Raw genomic sequence first — 18,967 nt, forward strand, 5'->3', positions numbered from 1 at the left:
AGAAAAGTAAAAGTCATATAATATCCATTTTCAATATTATTAGCGTTTGCACTCAGATAATTTTAAATTCATTTTATAATTTATGTTTTGTAAAAATTGATAGATATGCATTATATATAATCAAATAGTAATATAATATATTAAACTAAACTAAAATTTATATAAGAAACCCGGGCGTAGCCCGGGAAAACCACTAGTTTAAGTAAATTTTTGGAATCGAGCTCTCACGTTAAAAGTTAGAGTGGTTAATAATGTTTATACCCTTAATGAATAAAATGTATAACTAAATTAAAAAATAAAAACGAAATTTAATTTATTTGATTAGATAATTGATTAAAATTAATAATAGTAAGAATTATCCAAAATCTGAAAATATGATTTAAAAAAGAGATAATTTCTGTATATATTGTATTGTTATCTGAAAAATCTTGTAGTAAAAAGTTAAAAACATGAATTATATAACTAAATATTAATCAAATAAAATGTATAACTAAATTAAAAAATAAAAACGAAATTTTAATTTATTTGATTAGATAATTGATTAAAATTAATAATAGTAAGAATTATCCAAAATCTGAAAATATGATTTAAAAAAGAGATAATTTCTGTATATATTGTATTGTTATCTGAAAAATCTTGTAGTAAAAAGTTAAAACATGAATTATATAACTAAATATTAATCAAATAAAATGTATAACAAAATTAAAAAAAAAACGAAATTTTAATTTATTTGATTAGATAATTGATTAAAATTAATAATAGTAAGAATTATCCAAAATCTGAAAATATAATTTAAAAAGAGAGATAATTTAGGTATATATTATATTGTTATCTGAAAAATTATTTTAGTAAAAAGTTAAAAAAAATGAATTATATAACTAAATATTAATCAAATTAAATTCTTAATTATATAATTAAAAATAGAATATTGAATTATCCAAAATCTAAAAATATAATTAAAAATAATAATTTCTCTATATATATATATATTGTATTGTTATCTGAAAAAATATTTTAGTAAAAAGTTTAAAACATAAATTACATAATTAAATATTAATCAAATAATTTTTTTAATTATATAATTAAAAATATGATATTAAGTTATTTTAAGATTTATTTTAATATATAATGAATATAGTGTACAAAGAACTTTTCAAAAATTATGAAAATGTTTAAGTCCGCATCGCGGGCAAAACACCTAGTTATATCATTAATCGCCGGATAAAAGCTGTCCAATTTTTCTCAATATTAAATTCACCAATTCACAAATTCAAAGTGGTGAAGTCCAAACATTTGCGGGTGAACGATCTATTTCCCCGAAAACTATCATATAGCATCAGATATCCACCAAATTATGACCTCGTTCTAATTCTCCATGAATTTAAAGTTCTAAACTTATTTCTCCCTGAATCATGAGTTGTTAACTTATTTCTTTCCGAACCGATTCTTCAAAACTTAATAACCCATAGACCATAGTTTTTATTGGTTTACTATTAACCAACCAATTGTAAACCAGTTAAATCAATCAAAACTCTAATTTTTATTTTAAGTTTTTGTTTTATCAAAAAAATTTAATAAGCAAAAAAAAAAAGATTCTCAGAAAAGAATTGGTTCATGAACATCCACTCCTTCGTTCGATCTCAAACATACATCTCAATAACTTTACGTAAGCCATATAATTGATTCATCAAATATAATTCTCAAACAAATTTGTTTTGTTTCTCGTCAAACCCATTAAGGCATTAACAGATATCCAACACCAAAAGAGCAATCAAAGCAATATTCTTATTGATTTTACTATCACATTCAATCAAATTCTTCAATGTTAAATGGCATACGAACAAAACTCGACGAGTTTTATACCGGTTTCACCGCTCTCTCAAATCTCAATTCCGACTTCGACTCCTCTCTCACATCCCTAATCTCTGCCAATTTTGTCTCTCTCACAGACTGTTACGAACTCGGTTGGGTCTGGCAGCGGAAGGGAGATATGTGGGAAGAGTGGAGGTTGGCGGCGTAGGAGTAGCAATTACGACTAGGTTGAGGTTTTTCCTCATTGCCTCATTGGTGACTGCGAAGGGAGGATGGAGAGAGTAGGTGTTAGAGATCGTGATACACATGATGATTCAATTTTATTTTCTGGGAATCAAAAATAGTTTATTAGTTTTTTTTGATAAATCATTTTAAATAAAAATTAGAGTTTTGACTGGTTAAATTGGTTGGTTAATAGTAAACCGATAAAAAAATGGTCTATGGGTTATTAAGTTTTGAATAATCGGTTCGGAGAGAAATAAGTTTACAATTTATGATTCAGGGAGAAATAAGTTTAAAACTTTAAATTCATGGAGAACTAGAACGAGGTCATAATTTGGTGGACATCTGATGCTATATGATAGTTCTCGTGGGGAAATAGATCGTTCACCCAATATTTGCATGTCCAATGTGTACTTCAAATTTCTTTGACCAAGTTACCTTTGCATTTTTGGGATCAGTTAAATATAATTATGTGCAAGGATTTTAATGATCTGCCATGATTTTTGCAATGTTCTTTATATTTTTTATATAATAAAGCACAAGTCACCTAACTAATCAGAATTTGACATTTGGCAAAGCTTAAAAAAAACAAATTTCTCACTAAAAAAAATTCATTAAATCACCGTTTTCCTTAATTTACAAATATCTAAATCCCTAAATTTTCTCACATTATCATCACCACGTTCAAAGGTAAATATCACGTTTTCAAACTGTTTTTTCTTCTATATAAATTTCAATCTTTTTACTTCACGTTCTATTTGATCTCTCTGTTTTTCATCTCTCTTTCTTCTCCATTGCTCTGTACTTCGAGCTTTTCTCTTTCTGTTGAGATCTTCCACTGATACCAATAAATTCCATACAAGTTCATGATCACGCTTAGTTAAGATTTGGTTTCTTCTTATTTCGTATTAACAATCTCTTAATTGTTTATTTCAGATAAAAAATGGCACTTGAGTACATTGTTTCAAAGCTTTGACAGCAACAAGGATAACGACAATAGGTATGTTCAATGTTATCTACAAAACTGGTATTTACAATACTGTTCTTTCTATGATAAATTACTTGCATTACTTTTGCATTTAACAAAAATATAAATGAAGAAGGAAGAAGACAAAAGACAAACTAGATTTTAAACAAGAACGAATCATTATCCTCCCAACAGAGGATCAAGAAAAAAAATCTCAAACTACAAACAAAACAAAATAAACCAAAACGAAAGAGCGTTCTCTGTAGCAAACGTAGTGAAAGACAAGAATGGTACATAATTTGAAAACACGTTTACATTTTTTTTTGGAGCAAATTAGCTCAATATACTAAAAAAAGTGGGATACCATAGAATGTGGGGAAAATGTTAATGATGGGGGGAAGAAAATTGAGGGGAAATAAGGTATGGAGTGCAAATAGAGTAGATGTTGTGTGTAGAGAGTACAAATTCTCTTTTTTTTTTTCTCTGATTCTCTCTCTTATGTTGCTCTTTAATATTTTGTTTTTGTAGCCTATCCCACAACTAACGAATAATGATAAAACAAATGGGGAAATAAAATAAAACAACTCAACACTCTACCAAGGAAAAAGACTATCAATAACTCTAATGGTGCAAATTGGTAAAAAAATGTTTGGTTTGACTATTTTGCATAGCGCACTATCTTACAAATCTTTTTTGTTGAAATGTTACATTACACCAACAAAAAAAGAGTAATGCTCTACATTAACAAGTAAAAAAGTTTGAAAACAGAAAAAACAAAAGACAGAGAAAGCGTAGTTGCAGGTAAGAGAAGACTTAAGTTTCAGGGAAAATGAGAGAGAGAGCATACCATCAGTGTAACATCATATTGGTTTCTGGTGAGTCATTTTTTAAAGCAAGCAGTCTGTTCGAGATGTCCTTGTGGACTGTACGAGCTATTGAAAGGGTTAAGTCTATTAATATAAGTCGACTATTTCCAGATGTTGTTCAATTTCTTTGTTTTATTTTTACTATATCAATTCTAACAAAAATATATTTTGAAAAGACTTATTTAGAAAAAAATACAGATAAAACTGAATGTAGAAAATACGGCATTTTTTCTGTGTTATCCATATTTTTGACTATAAATATGTTGCATTTTAATTAAAAACTAAAGAACATTACAATTTTATATGAAAATAAAAATAAAATGCAAGCAAAAAAATTGACCCCGATGATCATACTAGTAGGATATTGAACCTAGAATATTGAACCTAGGAATCTGCATGAGTCAAGCATCCTTGACCATCCAGTCCTGAACCTAATATGTCATACTAGACAACTGGAAAAAGGTTACCGCTGAACTAGAAAGCTAGTGAGCATTATCAACTTACGCCTAAGGCTTAACTAGAAGCATCGATTGATAGCGTCTTCTGACAATCGATCGATATTTGTGAAAGGTGTATCGATTGATATCCCGATAGGACCATCGATCGACACTTTCTTATGATCAATAAACGACAGTTGAGATCCAAGATCTAGTTAGCTAACCAGTGAAACATTGTCATCGCTGATCACTGTGTTTAAGGGGTTGAGCTCTAATATATCATGCATACAACTCATAGGCATCTATAGGATTATAATCTCCAACACCTGAATAGAAACCCTACATCTAATACCTTTCGAATAAGTTACACCCCCAATCATCTTGTTAGTCGAGCAATAGACTTGCTCAATTAGGATTGCTATTTACATTTAAACCATAAAACAACAAACACTTAGAATTAATAAATTACTAGATTTAATAGGTTTCCTAGCTCCTTGTGGATTTGATCCCTAAGTACTACAATTGAACCTCTTATTTGAGAGAGTAATTCACTCCTTAGGGTAATTTGAGTGGTATCACGTTCTTCGAAAGCCTTCAATCTCCCAATAATATCTTTGAATCCCGTTGAATTTAGATCCAACAATTGTTCTAACGAATCTACGATGTGAATGAACTTTGTTCTTGGAAATCCCTTCAAAAACTTCTTTACCATCTTCGATGCTTCCATTATCTCTCCTAACGCGGCTGCTCTCGATGCTAAGCCTGAAAGTTTTCCTGCGTAGTCATCCACTGTGTATGTGTCTGTCATCTTCAGTTTGTTGAACCCAGACATCAAAGTCTGTAACCTCGCTTCTCTCACACGATCAGCACCTAGGTTACGGGATTTGATAGCTTCCCAAATCTTCTTCGATGTATCATGTTCTCCTATCTGAAGTATTAGCGCTTCCCGGACTGATTGAAAGATTAGAGCAATCTACATATTGTTCTTCTTTGCATCATTGCTCCTTGGATCAATCGTATCCCAAACTTTGTATAAACGAAGCATCACTTTCATTGGCATCGACCATACGGTGTAGTTGGTTGATGATAGCATCGGACATCGTATGGCTTTCTTCATCTCAAGACCTTTATCACGTCCTTGAGAATCGTTATTGTCTCCCATGTTTTGATCGAGTTACAACTCCTCTTGTAAACGATCTTCGAAACCTGGAGCTTTGATACCAATTAAAGTTTTACAAACACAAAGATTATAAGAACTTCTCTTCTTATTAGATTTAGAAACTCTCTCAAAACTAAATCTCTCAATGTGTTTCTCTTGATGGAACATCTCTCCATGAGAACTCTTTATATAGGACGAAGCTACATCTTTTCATTATAATAATATGAAAACATTCCTAAGCTCAATATGTTTTTCTTTTTCGTTAACCCATCAAACTTCACTTAACTTGCTCATCAAGTTAATTGGAATTATCCAACATGGGTATCTCTTGCGACATGAGTATCTGGAGCAACCCGGAAGATTTTTGGTCTAAAGAAGCTCACCATGGGTTCGACCAGAGTCTCCCGATAGGTTTCGCAATGCTTCTTCTTCTCCTCATGGAGTTTCTTTGGTAGGACTCAGCTTGCTTGCCTTTCAAGATTCCTTTAACCCATACGGGTTTGAAGAGATGATGGCTCTTCAGAATCACATAGATTTTCTCATGAATCGACCCACCAAGCGTTTGTCCCATGGGAACGATGGCTTTAACGGTTTGTTGATGTTTGAGGGAGAGAGAGTTTCGAGAGCTCTAGCCGCCATGGAAGGTTCTTATGCTGAGGATAGTCTCAGAGGCGTCTCTCTCAGGAATGATGCGTTGATGTTTGAAGAGAAAAGGGTTTCTCGAGCCCTAGCCACCAAGGAAGTCTCTTATCCCGAAGATTGTGTAAAGAGCTGTAATAGTTTTCTGGTGAATCTAGCCGCCATGGAAGCTTCTTATCCAAAGAAGAGTAATAGTTTGCCTGCGAATCTCGCCTGCATGGTCAACAGGCCCGGCCCAGTAAAATGTGTTGCCTAAAGCGAAATAAAAAATGGCGCTCCTGCAGAATCAAACTAAGAACCTTCTACCTTACACCCACTAGACTACAAGCGACTTTTATAATTTTGATTCCCTTAAATTGTTAATATATTTTGGCGCCCGAAGCCCTAGATTTACTGGATTTAGGTCAGGGCCAGCCCTGATGGTCAAGATCTACGGATCTGTGAGTTTAATTGCCAAAGATCAAATCGGTTGCAGAGCTTTGCAGAAACTGGTCGAGGAAGGAACGTTTCATGATTTCAAGGTTGTCCTCGGTGGAATCATTAACCATGTCATCGATGTTTCGATGGATCAGTTTGGGAATTACTTTGGTCTAGAAGATGATAGATTTGTGTGATGAGGAGGAAAGAACGTTGATTGTGAGAGTGTTGACCTCCAAACCACTGGACCTCATCCAAATCTGTCTCAACAATTATGGGTACGCCTTTCCATTTTTAACTTTCTTTCTATCAATTTTTAAATATGCCAACGGAGATTACTACGTCCCATTACAAGTCAGCATGAGTTATCAAGGAGACGTTTCATTTTTGTGGAAAATTATTCTTGGTTTTCAAGAAACTAAGAAAACTTTACTATATTTAGGAAACTTTTGAAACCAATTCTCTATTTATAAAGAGAGCAACATTTGGTAGAGAAGATAAATTTCAATTTTTTTTGACTTTTTGACACTAGCAAAAGTTGAGACCTTTGGATAAAAGCATTGAAATCCGCTTTCTAATTTTGGGTTTTTGGAATGAAACAGGGCAGAGATTGTCAAGAAGATGATTGAAGAAATATTTACGTTTTGACGTACTTTTTCTTGGACCTATATCACGTTGGCATACTTTGACCATGCCCAGTACTTTCCTTTGCTCTTTTGTCTAAATTGCCCCAGAACCAGAACAAGCTTAGTTACTCATTTAAAAATACGAAAAGTAATATTTCGTTTTCACCGTTGTTGTCGAGCTTAGTTACACATTAAAAATATAAAACATCTCTTTTTTGGGACCACTTTCTCTTTCACCCGAACCCTTCTCTTTCACACAAACCCTAGAAATCGTTGATTCTCACCGCTCCCACCGTCGAAAGAAAAAATCGTTGATTATTAATTGGGTTTCAACATCGCTGCTTGTTCTTCCGTAAAGTATGACAAATCTAAACCTACATCTCCCAATCTACTTTTGAACCCTCCGTTATAGATTGACGGAGATCCCCTTTCTGCTTGTCTAATTAGCAGCGAGACTTTCCGGGCAGATTGCAAACTACCCGAACAGCTCTTTGCAACAAACATGTTTAGAGGAAGCGAATGGATCGGGTTGGTGAGTATGTCTTCAGTATTATGGTAGTTGTCATACACATCCATAGATATTTGATAAAGGGTTTGGTTAGCCAAACGCTCAACATTATACTGGTTGAATATTGGAGAGGTACACGTTGGGTAAGGGATGTGGTCAGCATCCTCTGTTTTCTGACCACAAAAATCCCAGATGAAGTATTTAAGGGTGAGTTTAGATAAGAACGGAATGTAATTGAAGGGGAGACGTTTAATAATTAAAAACTAAGAGTGCGACTTGTGTTTTAAAACAAACGAAACTGGTCTCTTTTTGGTCATATCCATCTCTTTCCAACCAAAGGCATTTTTGTCTAAACAAAATCAAAAAGCAAGTGTAAAGTACACTACCAGCAAGAAGTATATCAAAGTGTAAGGGTCCAAGACTAAAGTATGTCTATATGTTATTCTCTCATGATTGAAAGGGTGAAAACAAAAAAAAAAAGCAGATTGAGATGGTGAAGTCAGGTCTTGAACCGTGCTGTCTTGCTCTTGTCAAAAATTTGAATGGCAACCATGTCATTCAGACTTGTTTGACATCTCTCGGTCCTAACGACAACAAGGTTTTATTAAATCTCTACCTTTTTACTTTTGTGCTTCACATCTCCTGATACACTATGAAGTGCGCTTCTTTAAATGCCTACACCAATATGATATCGTCTCATTAGTATGGCCAAGTCGAATTGCAACATTTCTGGTTTTTATTGGTTTGATGTCTAAATAATGAATCTTAGCATCTTTCAAGTTACAGAGACCAGAGTCTCTATAGACCTTTTTTGTGCTTAGCTACCCATCTATTCTCTTTTAATTTTTCGTCTAATGTTTTGAAAATTTGGTCCCAAGTTTGTTTTGGAAGTAGCTACAAAGTAATGTGCTGAAATAGCAGTTCATCGCCATGGTTGCTGTGTGTTTCAATGATGTGTTGCAAATACTGTTAGAGAGCAACGTGAGACACTCATCGATGAGATATCTAGAAACACACTTCAACTTTCTCAGGATCCTTTTGGGTAATATTGATATTTACTCTCAAGACTCGATAATGATTTCGTGTTAATGTTAAAAAACCTCAGCATATGGTTTGATTGAATGTGCAGGAACTATGTGGTGCAGTACATAATAGAGCAGAATGTTCCAGCAGGAAAGTTGCTGATGCAGTTTAGAATGCACTACGTCAAGCTATCAACTCAGAAGTTCAGTAGTCATTTGGTGGAGAAATGTCTTAAGCGCTATCCAGAGAGCCGAGCTGAGATTGTCCGCGAGCTTACCTCTGTTCCCAACTTTGAATATCGCTTGCAGGATCCTTTTGGAAATTGCGTTATCCAAACTGCTCTTTGTAAAACCAAAGTCAGCGTTGGGGTCAAAAACGGTTAGGACGGAATTACCACCCAAAAATCCTCGGAGATCGTGTTGGGGTCAAAGTCAGTGTTGGGGTCAAAATCCACCCAAATAACCTATACGAGGTTTTTACGAAGAAGTATCCTTTGGGATTCAAACCGAACAAACCAAGCTCGGTCGCTACGTATACACGCCGTCCGGTTGCTACGTAGCAACCAAACCCGAGCCAAGCTCGGTCGCTACGCAGCGACCGAGCGATCGTCCCGCTCGGTCGCTACGTAGCGACCGAGCTCGAGCCAAAGCTCGGTCGCTACGTAGCGACCGAGCTCAGCCAAGCTCGGTCGCTACGTAGCGACCGAGCGCTCGTCCCGCTCGGTCGCTACGTAGCGACCGAGCGCTCGTCCCGCTCGGTCGCTACGTAGCGACCGAGCTCAGCCAAGCTCGGTCGCTACGTAGCGACCGAGCGCTCGTCCTGCTCGGTCGCTACGTAGCGACCGAGCTCAGCCAAGCTCGGTCGCTACGTAGCGACCGAGCGATCGTCCCGCTCGGTCGCTACCTAGCGACCAAGCTCAAGCCAAAGCTCGGTCGCTACGTAGCGACCGAGCACTCGTCTCACTCGGTCGCTACGTAGCAACCGGGCTTGAGCCAAAGTTCGGTCGCTGTGTAGCGATTGAACCTTTCCGAACATCGATACGACACCAGTCCATGCATTCTCGTCAAACCTTCGAATGCTATCTCCTGAAGACCGTAGCAAGCTCAGTCCATGTTTCCCGCTATTCTAATTCGTCGATCAAACTTCGTGGATTAGAAACCGCGGAAAACTCGTAGTAAACGTGTCGAGTCGGAAGACGGCCCAAAGGGACCTAAAACACGATTCGAAGCCCATCCTACGATTTTTCTAACCAAAAGCCCGTAAACCACAGCATGGTTTACGCTTGGCCCACGAGAAAGGATAAATGTCAAGTTTCCGCGGATAAATACAGAAGTTTTGAAGATAATTATGAAGATCGGGAAAAATGGAAAATCTCCATTTTTTGCTATGACGGCTTAAGGGCAGAAGAGTAAAAGCGTAAACCGACCTTGGAGCTAGTATATAAGGAGTCTTAGGCGAGGAGCAGAAGGGAGAACTTTTTCAGAGCAAACTTAGCACTTAGAGCGATTTAGGCAATTTTCCATTTTTGTTATTTCGAGCTGCGACTCAATTAGGTTTAGCCGTCTTAGGGTTGCTAGAACTAGGAATCTCGCCGACAGCTCTCGAGCCCAGGCTTATACCTTGTTGTAACGCTCATACGCAGATTCGGAATAAGATCTACTTTGCTCTCTCTTTTCGATTTCTTATTTTTATCGTTGTTATTCTCGTGTTCTGATTGCTTGACGTGTGGTAATTAACAGATATCCGGGTCCTCTGGGAAATTAGGGTTTTCCTAGTTTCCTTATTTAAACGGAAATCGACAGTGTGAATTTCGGTTCCCACAGTTTGGCGCTAGAAGGAGGGGGACTTACGGATCAATCTAACCCGCAAAAGCCACACACAATCTCACATGTCAACCAACGACGCGAATAACGTGCAAACTCCTCTTAATGGAGGCAGCGGCACCGATCTCCACACTCCAGTAGCGGACGTATCCGCGGCCAACGCGCAAGCCAACGCCGCGACGCTCGAGGAGTTCAAAAAGATGTTCGCCACCTATGAGAAAAGGTCGGAAGAACAGGATAAGCTCGTGAATACCTTGACCAAACAGGTTGAAACCTTAACGGCAAGGACCCAAGCTATCCGTCCCCGCGGAACCACCAAAATCCGCGGGAAGAGGCTCGACTTCGCCACCCCACTCGATAGAGCAGGACTCGCGCGGGAACGACCTTCCGGTCAAAACCCTAGCGAGAAATCTCCCGTCGAAAAGGAGAACTCTGAAAATCTTCCGCCCCCTGCAAAGGATTCAGAGGATAACGAAGCCGAACACATTGACCTGGATCCTAGCGATGTCTCCAACGACACCGACGAGGATGTCGACAGACATCCAAGAAGGACCAGAAGCCGATCAGCTCGGGAAGGCTCCCCGTTCGAAAAACCAATGACGGAAGAAGAGGAAGTCGCCTATTGGAACGAACAAGAGGAGCTGGCCGAAAGGCAAACCGAGCTCACTCGCAGTAAACGCCGACAGGCTCGGAAATCCACTGACGAGACATCGGATATCCGCGATCTTCGCGACTACATCACTAAGACCGCGGCAGAAGTGAGAGCCGTAAAGTCTCAAATCCATCATGCTACTAGTGCTGCCCCCGAGATCGATCGACTGCTGGAAGGAGCTCGAAAGACCCCTTTTACCAGTCGCATTTCGGACATGAGGGTGTCCGATCCGGGAAAGATCAAAGTACCGAAGTACGATGGTACGGCCGATCCAAAAGCGCACCTTCAGGCTTTCCACATCGCGATGGGAAGAGCAAGACTGAAGGACGGCGAAAAAGATGCCGGCTATTGCCGCCTGTTTGTCGAAAATCTCGAAGGAGCAGCGCTCGAATGGTTCGCACGCCTTCGTCGCAACACCATCGGGAGTTTTCGACAGCTCGCATCGGAATTCCTCAAACAGTACTCTGTATTCATAGACAGGGAAACCTCCGATGTTGACCTCTGGAGTCTCTCCCAGAGGGAAGACGAACCCCTCCGCGAGTTTATCAGTCGGTTCAAGCTGATAATGTCCAGGGTCAGCGGGATAAGCGACAAAGTGGCCATCGACGCGCTGAGAAAGACGCTCTGGTACAAGTCGAAATTCAGAAAATGGATAACTCTCGACAAACCGCGAACGATCCAGGACGCCCTCCACAAAGCAACGGACTACATCATAGTCGAGGAGGAAACTAAAGTCTTATCGCAAAAACATAAGCCGGCAAGACCATCCTCGAAAGACGCAGATCCGAAGGGGAAAAAGAAGAACTCTCGTAACGACAAGTACGTCCATCACGAGGGGGAAGATCTCCAAGGGGCGCATAACTATGCGATCAGTTCGGATCAAGGCCGGACCACGGGCAACACATGGACTCGCAATCAAGGGTATGACGAAAACACCTTCTGCGAGTTCCACCAATCCCGAGGACACTCCACGACCAATTGCAAAGTCTTGGGAGCAAGACTGGCCGCGAAGCTACTCGCTGGAGAGCTTTCGGAAGTAACTAGCGTCAAGGATCTCATCCTCGATTCTGATCGGCCTCCAAAGACGGATAGAAATCCGCCCGCTGAAAAATCCCCTCAACGAAACCATCCTGGGGATAAACGCGGTAGGAGGCCGGATGACAAAGGGAACGATAACAATCGTCGCAGAGTCAATATGATCATCGGAGGATCACAATACTGCGGCGATACCGTGTCGGCTATCAAGGCTTACCAACGGAAGGCAGAGTCAAGTGCAAATTGGCCTACATGGTCTCCTCCTCGAGACGGCCAAAGTTGCTCGATCACCTTCACGGAGGAAGAAGCCGGCGGTATCGACCAACCTCACTGCGACCCGCTCGTCATAGATCTCGTCATACGAGATTTAGAAGTCGGAAGGGTACTCGTCGACACGGGAAGCACGGTCAACGTAATCTTCCGCGACACTCTCAAGCGGATGAGTATCGAACTCGGAGAAGTAATCCGACGCCAAAACCGCTCACGGGTTTTTCAGGCGAAGTGTCGATGACTCTCGGATCAATCCAATTGCCAGTCATGGCCAAGGAGATCACGAAAATCGTCGAATTCGCGGTAGTCGATCATCCCGCTATCTACAACGTGATCATGGGAACCCCATGGCTCAACGCCATGCAAGCAGTTCCGTCAACCTACCACCTGGGTCTCAAGTTCCCAACGCCAAGCGGAGTCGCGGCCATCTGGGGATGCCAAAAACAGTCGCGACTATGCTTCCTCGCGGAGCACAAGTTAAGGCAAATCACGGCTTCCGCAAACGGCAAACGCGCAAAGATAGATCGATCTTCAGCCAAAAGCGCCCCGGGAGAAGACGAAGTAAAATCGTCTATCAACGCAAACGCATCGGACGTCGAAGCTCGACATAAATCCGAAGCCCACGCGACAACTCAACCGGAACATCCGGAAAATAGCGTCGACCCAGCCACGATCGACACGGTCAAGGCGGACATCGCGACATCTACCGCCGAGTAAGAACACTCGCGGCATGAAACAGAACTACGAGATGGCTTGATCCTCGAAAGGGGTACGTAGGCAGACCGTCAAAAGACGAGTTCAGCTATCCCCCTCTCTAAAAAGGGGGGGGGGAGTGGGTGCGTATACTCGTATACTCCCACTTAGAAAAATCTTCATTATTGTAATCGAGTTTTTAGAAACTTCAAAAACTTTTACTACAATATACGTTGTCCTTTTTATCGAAAACGTTTACGCTTCAGTAAAACACAAAAGAAACTTTCAGGACACGCCTGAAAACGTTAAGACTCTTGTCTGCGGCCCCTTCCGGCCCAAAAATCGTAAAGATTATCATCTTTCAAACACGCAAAAATACACGTATAAGCCTCGAAATAACTGCGAGACGTCGCAAAAGTTAAAATTCGAGGACAATACTAACAAATTGTCCGAACGCGACCACCAAAAACCTTACACCCCGTTCGTCGATTGGCCCCGACGAACACGCCAGCCGTCTTAAACAAACGCAATTCGATCACTCTTTTGATCTTTAAAAAACGTCCAGCACAAGGACAAAAGCGCGCTACAACAAAAATCCAAAATTTTGGTTTAGCACTTCCAGTTGATTCTGAGAAGATGCTCGATTCGTACCATACAAGTCATATAAGCCGAGAACATATCGCGGACTTTAAATCGGTGCGAGTCAGGAAGAAATCGCAACAGGAAAAACGATAGCCGGCTAGTCACCGCACAAACCTTAACCGAAAGTAAACCTAGGTCTTGCCCTAAACCCAACGCTCTGGTCTCAAACATCTCAAGGCATGATATCTAAAAGATACGAGATCCTAAACCATGTCTCTCCGTTCATATCTCAAGGTTCTCGAAAATCGTAAAGATAAGTAAATTTTTACGAAAATCACGAACGAACCGACAGATTGAACGTCTAATCAGAACTAAATACGAGACGACAACTCGTATTTACTTCAACCCTACTCAGGAAAACTCGAACAAAAAACATTTATCATATAAATAAACCGCGTAAAGCGGCAAGGGATTCAAAGCCACCAACGGCCAGTCCCGGTAAATACAAATACGGCCATCTAGGCCTAAACGAAATCCAAATTCAAAAGGCCACACTCGGCCGAAAACAGTTAAAAGGATAACTGATCCATCCCTCATAATCCAAAGTCAAAGTCCCCGGACAACGAAGCACCGAACGCATCCGCGGGACGATCCACTTCCTCGCCACCATCGGGAAAACCGGTCGGAACCTCCTCGGTATCAGGGGAAACCGGGATGGAATCCCAGAACCCTTGAATCCTCTCATCAATCGGAGGGATAAGCGCCTCAGCATGGGCATGGTCACTCATCCCACTCTTCATCAAGCTCATTTCCTCTTCAAACACATAGTCATCGGCTCGCGTCCTCCAAAGACTGCCGACCGAACCGCGGCACTCGCGAAAGTCACCCACCGAGGTAAAGGCATTCTTGAGGTTCCCATACTCAACCTGGAACTGAGATGCACGAGTTTTCATCACCTCGACGATTTCTCTTTTGCCTTTCCTCTCCGCTTTACGAACAGCCCGCGCATGATCACGAGTAAGCTGCGCCTCTCGCTCCAGCATCTCGCCTTGCACGCGAGCGAGATCCCGCTCCGCTTTCTCCGCCTTGAAGCGGTAGACCATGGCTTCTCTATGGCCCGCCTCAATGGCCGAGCCCAGCAAGCTCAGGCCCTGCAAAATCGATTGGCATGTTATAAATATATACATAGGACAATCACCAAGAAATTCTCAAAAAAAAACTAACCCCATTGATGATGCGAGATCCTTCCGCAACGACTCTCGGCCTCGCCGATTCTTTCGTAGGAGGAGGAGCATCGAAACCCGATGGCAGCCCAGCAAAGAAATCATCGAAATCCGGAATAGGGGCCTCGCTCGAACCGCTCCCGTCGCCGTAAGCAAGGTTCGGATCCCATCCTGGAAGCATAGAGTCATCCATCGAAAACTCTATGTCGCCAAGATCGACATCTTTTCCCTTCCAAGAGCTCGACTCCGGTGCAGCCGTCGGAGCTTCGACGGGATTCTGGTCGTCGGGTTCGGAGTCGCTTCCCGTGTCCGCATCCAAAGCAGGACCGGGTTGCACAAATCTCAGTGCCTTCCGAACCCTCTTCGGCGTAAAAGAAGTCCAGAAGAAGGGACCATTCCTGAGAAGATCCCTCACCGAAATGATGTCCTCGGGGAACGGAGCAAAAGGGTTGATGAAGGGACGATCATTCGGCAACCTCCGGAACAATGGAATGCAACTCTCTTCGACGGATGCAGCGTCTATACGGACAAAGAAAAAGAACTTCTTCCACGAGTTGAAGTTCGAAATAAACTTTTTAACCACTGACATAAACTTCCGAGGGACCAACCTATGCTTATCCGTACCCCTGACAAGTTGAAGCCTCAAAAGCGCTTCATAATGATCGACGGAAAGGGAAAGGCCATGCTCGTAGCTTAGGATCAGGATCCCAATAAGGTGCTGAATGGCAAGGGGTGTCAACTGACTTATCGCAACTTCGAAACGGTCCAACACTCGGACGAGAATTTCGGGTATGGGGAACCAGAGGCGACAACGCACTACAAACGCCTCATAACAAGTAAAGTAACCCTCCGGGGGGTTGTTAGCACATTCCCCGCGGCAGGGAACCCGGAACTCCACAGCATCCGGGATGTGGTAGAACGATCGCATCGTCGCGAGAAACTCGTCAGTAGTCCTGCTTGCATCCTCTTCCTCGACTCCACGATGGACCAGGACCGGGAACGGCTTCTCCTTGGGAGGGGTCAACGAGCCATAATGAGCAACCCACCATGCCTCGTTCTCGGCAGGATGCACCGAGTGAGGCACGAACTCCATCTTCGGAACGACGAGCTCTTCATAAGGACTCGCGGACGAAGACCCTTTCTTTGCAATCTTTTTCTTGCTCGACATCTTTACACTTCTCTTGAGAGAATAGAGAAAAAGGGTGGAGAGAAAGATAGAAAGTTTTTTTTGAAAGATCTTAGAGAAAAACAAGAAAGTGAAAAAATTATGGAACAAGTTACCTCTCTTCTTATAAGACATGAGGATTTACTATTCAAGCTCGGACTTTCGGATATTAATTCCATCCATCACGCCTAACTTGCCAAACATGCCTAACCGCACGCTAGGATCCTACGATACATGATCCTAACGGGCTTGGGGGCTTACTGTTGGGGTCAAAAACGGTTAGGACGGAATTACCACCCGAAAATCCTCGGAGATCGTATTTCCGAAAGAGTTAGTAAAAGAAGAGATGTAATTTTCGTAAAAATAACCTATACGAGGTTTTTACGAAGAAGTATCCTTTGGGATTCAAACCGAACAAATCAAGCTCGGTCGCTACGTATACACGCCGTCCGGTTGCTACGTAGCAACCAAACCCGAGCCAAGCTCGGTCGCTACGCAGCGACCGAACGATCGTCCCGCTCGGTCGCTACGTAGCGACCGAGCTCGAGCCAAAGCTCGGTCGCTACGTAGCGACCGAGCGATCGTCCCGCTCGGTCGCTACGTAGCGACCGAGCTCGAGCCAAAGCTCGGTCGCTACGTAGCGACCGAGCTCAGCCAAGCTCGGTCGCTACGTAGCGACCGAGCACTCGTCTCACTCGGTCGCTACGTAGCAACCGGGCTTGAGCCAAAGTTCGGTCGCTGTGTAGCGATTGAACCTTTCCGAACATCGATACGACACCAGTCCATGCATTCTCGTCAAACCTTCGAATGCTATCTCCCGAAGACCGTAGCAAGCTCAGTCCATGTTTCCCGCTATTCTAATTCGTCGATCAAACTTCGTGGATTAGAAACCGCGGAAAACTCGTAGTAAACGTGTCGAGTCGGAAGACGGCCCAAAGGGACCTAAAACACGATTCGAAGCCCATCCTACGATTTTTCTAACCAAAAGGCCGTAAACCACAGCATGGTTTACGCTTGGCCCACGAGGAAGGATAAATGTCAAGTTTCCGCGGATAAATACGGAAGTTTTGAAGATAATTATGAAGATCGGGAAAAATGGAAAATCTCCATTTTTTGCTATGACGGCTTAAGGGCAGAAGAGTAAAAGCGTAAACCGACATTGGAGCTAGTATATAAGGAGTCTTAGGCGAGGAGCAGAAGGGAGAACTTTTTCAGAGCAAACTTAGCACTTAGAGCGATTTAGGCAATTTTCCGTTTTTGTTATTTCGAGCTGCGACTCAATTAGGTTTAGCCGTCTTAGGGTTGCTAGAACTAGGAATCTCGCCGATAGCTCTCGAGCCCAGGCTTATACCTTGTTGTAACGCTCATACGTAGATTCGGAATAAGATCTACTTTGCTCTCTCTTTTCGATTTCTTATTTTTATCGTTGTTATTCTAGTGTTCTGATTGCTTGACGTGTGGTAATTAACAGATATCCGGGTCCTCTGGGAAATTAGGGTTTTCCTAGTTTCCTTATTTAAACGGAAATCGACAGTGTGAATTTCGGTTCCCACAGTCAGTCCATAAAATCAAATATAGTTTACACAGCAAAAAGCTTATAAGAAACCTTACATGTTTTTCTTTATTTGGGTTTTAAAATAGGGTCGTGTTCATGCAAAGCTGGTGCAGCAAGTTAATAGGTATGGGATTGAAGTCGAACCCTTATTGCAAGAAGATATTGTCCAATGGTGTCTTGAAGAAAGGACTTCGCTTAGCAATAAAAATAAGGAATTTTTGCAAATATGACTCAAAACTTGAAGTCAAACACAAAATTAACCCATGTTTTTTTTGGAACTTTGACTTGCCTCATTCACCCCCAAAGTTCAGATTATTCACTAAAATGCAATCATTTTTTTTCTTTTCGAAAATGCATATTTTACCCTATCACCCTCATCTTCCTCAGGTATTCACAATTTTGCCATTGCCATCAATACACCAACCACCATGAACAACCAATTTGAAGCTCTTAATACACCTAAAAATCGATTTACACTCTTTCTTTCTCAATTCTTTTGAACAATGTCTCTTTACTTTCTCTCCATATTCATCTAAAAAAACCTAAGATTTTGATTCTAAATTTTTTATGGTTCATAGAGCCATTGAAGCTTATGATTCTTGGTGGCTCGCTTTTGTTTGAGATTCTAGGTGCTTGGAGAAGACTTTTATGTGCTAAACAAGTTATCTCACTGGTTGAAACTATGAAATTAGTTTTTTTTTCCAGATCTGTTCGTCCAGACGACTTCCGGTAAGTCTTCTGATCAATGTAGAGGTTAGTTTTGCAATTAACTTTTAAATGTGTTTTTCCATACGACTTACATGGAAGTCGTCCATCTTTGTTTGTTAAAAAAAAAATCAAGACGACTTCCACATAAGTCGTCTAAGGTAAACGGGTTAGTTTTGCATTTGACCGGATTGTGTCAGAAATTTGACTTGACGACTTCAGACGACTTACACGAAAGTCGTCCATGATTTTATTCCGCAATTCTGGTCAAACCTTGCTTATCTTGGACGACTTCCATGTAAGTCGTCGGACAGACGACTTCGTGTAAGTCGTCTAGAAAAATACTATTTTTTGTTCTATTTTTCAATTGCAAAACTAACCTGAGACGACTTACATGGAAGTCGTCTAGGTATAACAAAATATTGATTTTTTTTTTAATTTTCCATTGGATGAGACGACTTCCATGTAAGTCGTCCAGGAAAAGTAAAATTTCTGACACAATCCGGTCAAATACAAAACTAACTCGTTTTTGCTAGACAACTTACATGGAAGCCGTCTCGAATTTTGTTTTTAACAAACAAAGATGGA

General features: G+C 41.1%; 1 pseudogene; it reads left to right on the forward strand.

Annotated features, from left to right (window-relative positions):
- Positions 1-6,521: 6,521 nt before the first annotated feature.
- Positions 6,522-18,295, forward strand: LOC106418839 (annotated as a pseudogene).
- Positions 18,296-18,967: the final 672 nt, after the last annotated feature.

The sequence above is a fragment of the Brassica napus genome, chromosome A8 (assembly GCF_020379485.1).
Source record: "Brassica napus cultivar Da-Ae chromosome A8, Da-Ae, whole genome shotgun sequence".
In the NCBI taxonomy this organism is placed as follows: domain Eukaryota; kingdom Viridiplantae; phylum Streptophyta; class Magnoliopsida; order Brassicales; family Brassicaceae; genus Brassica; species Brassica napus.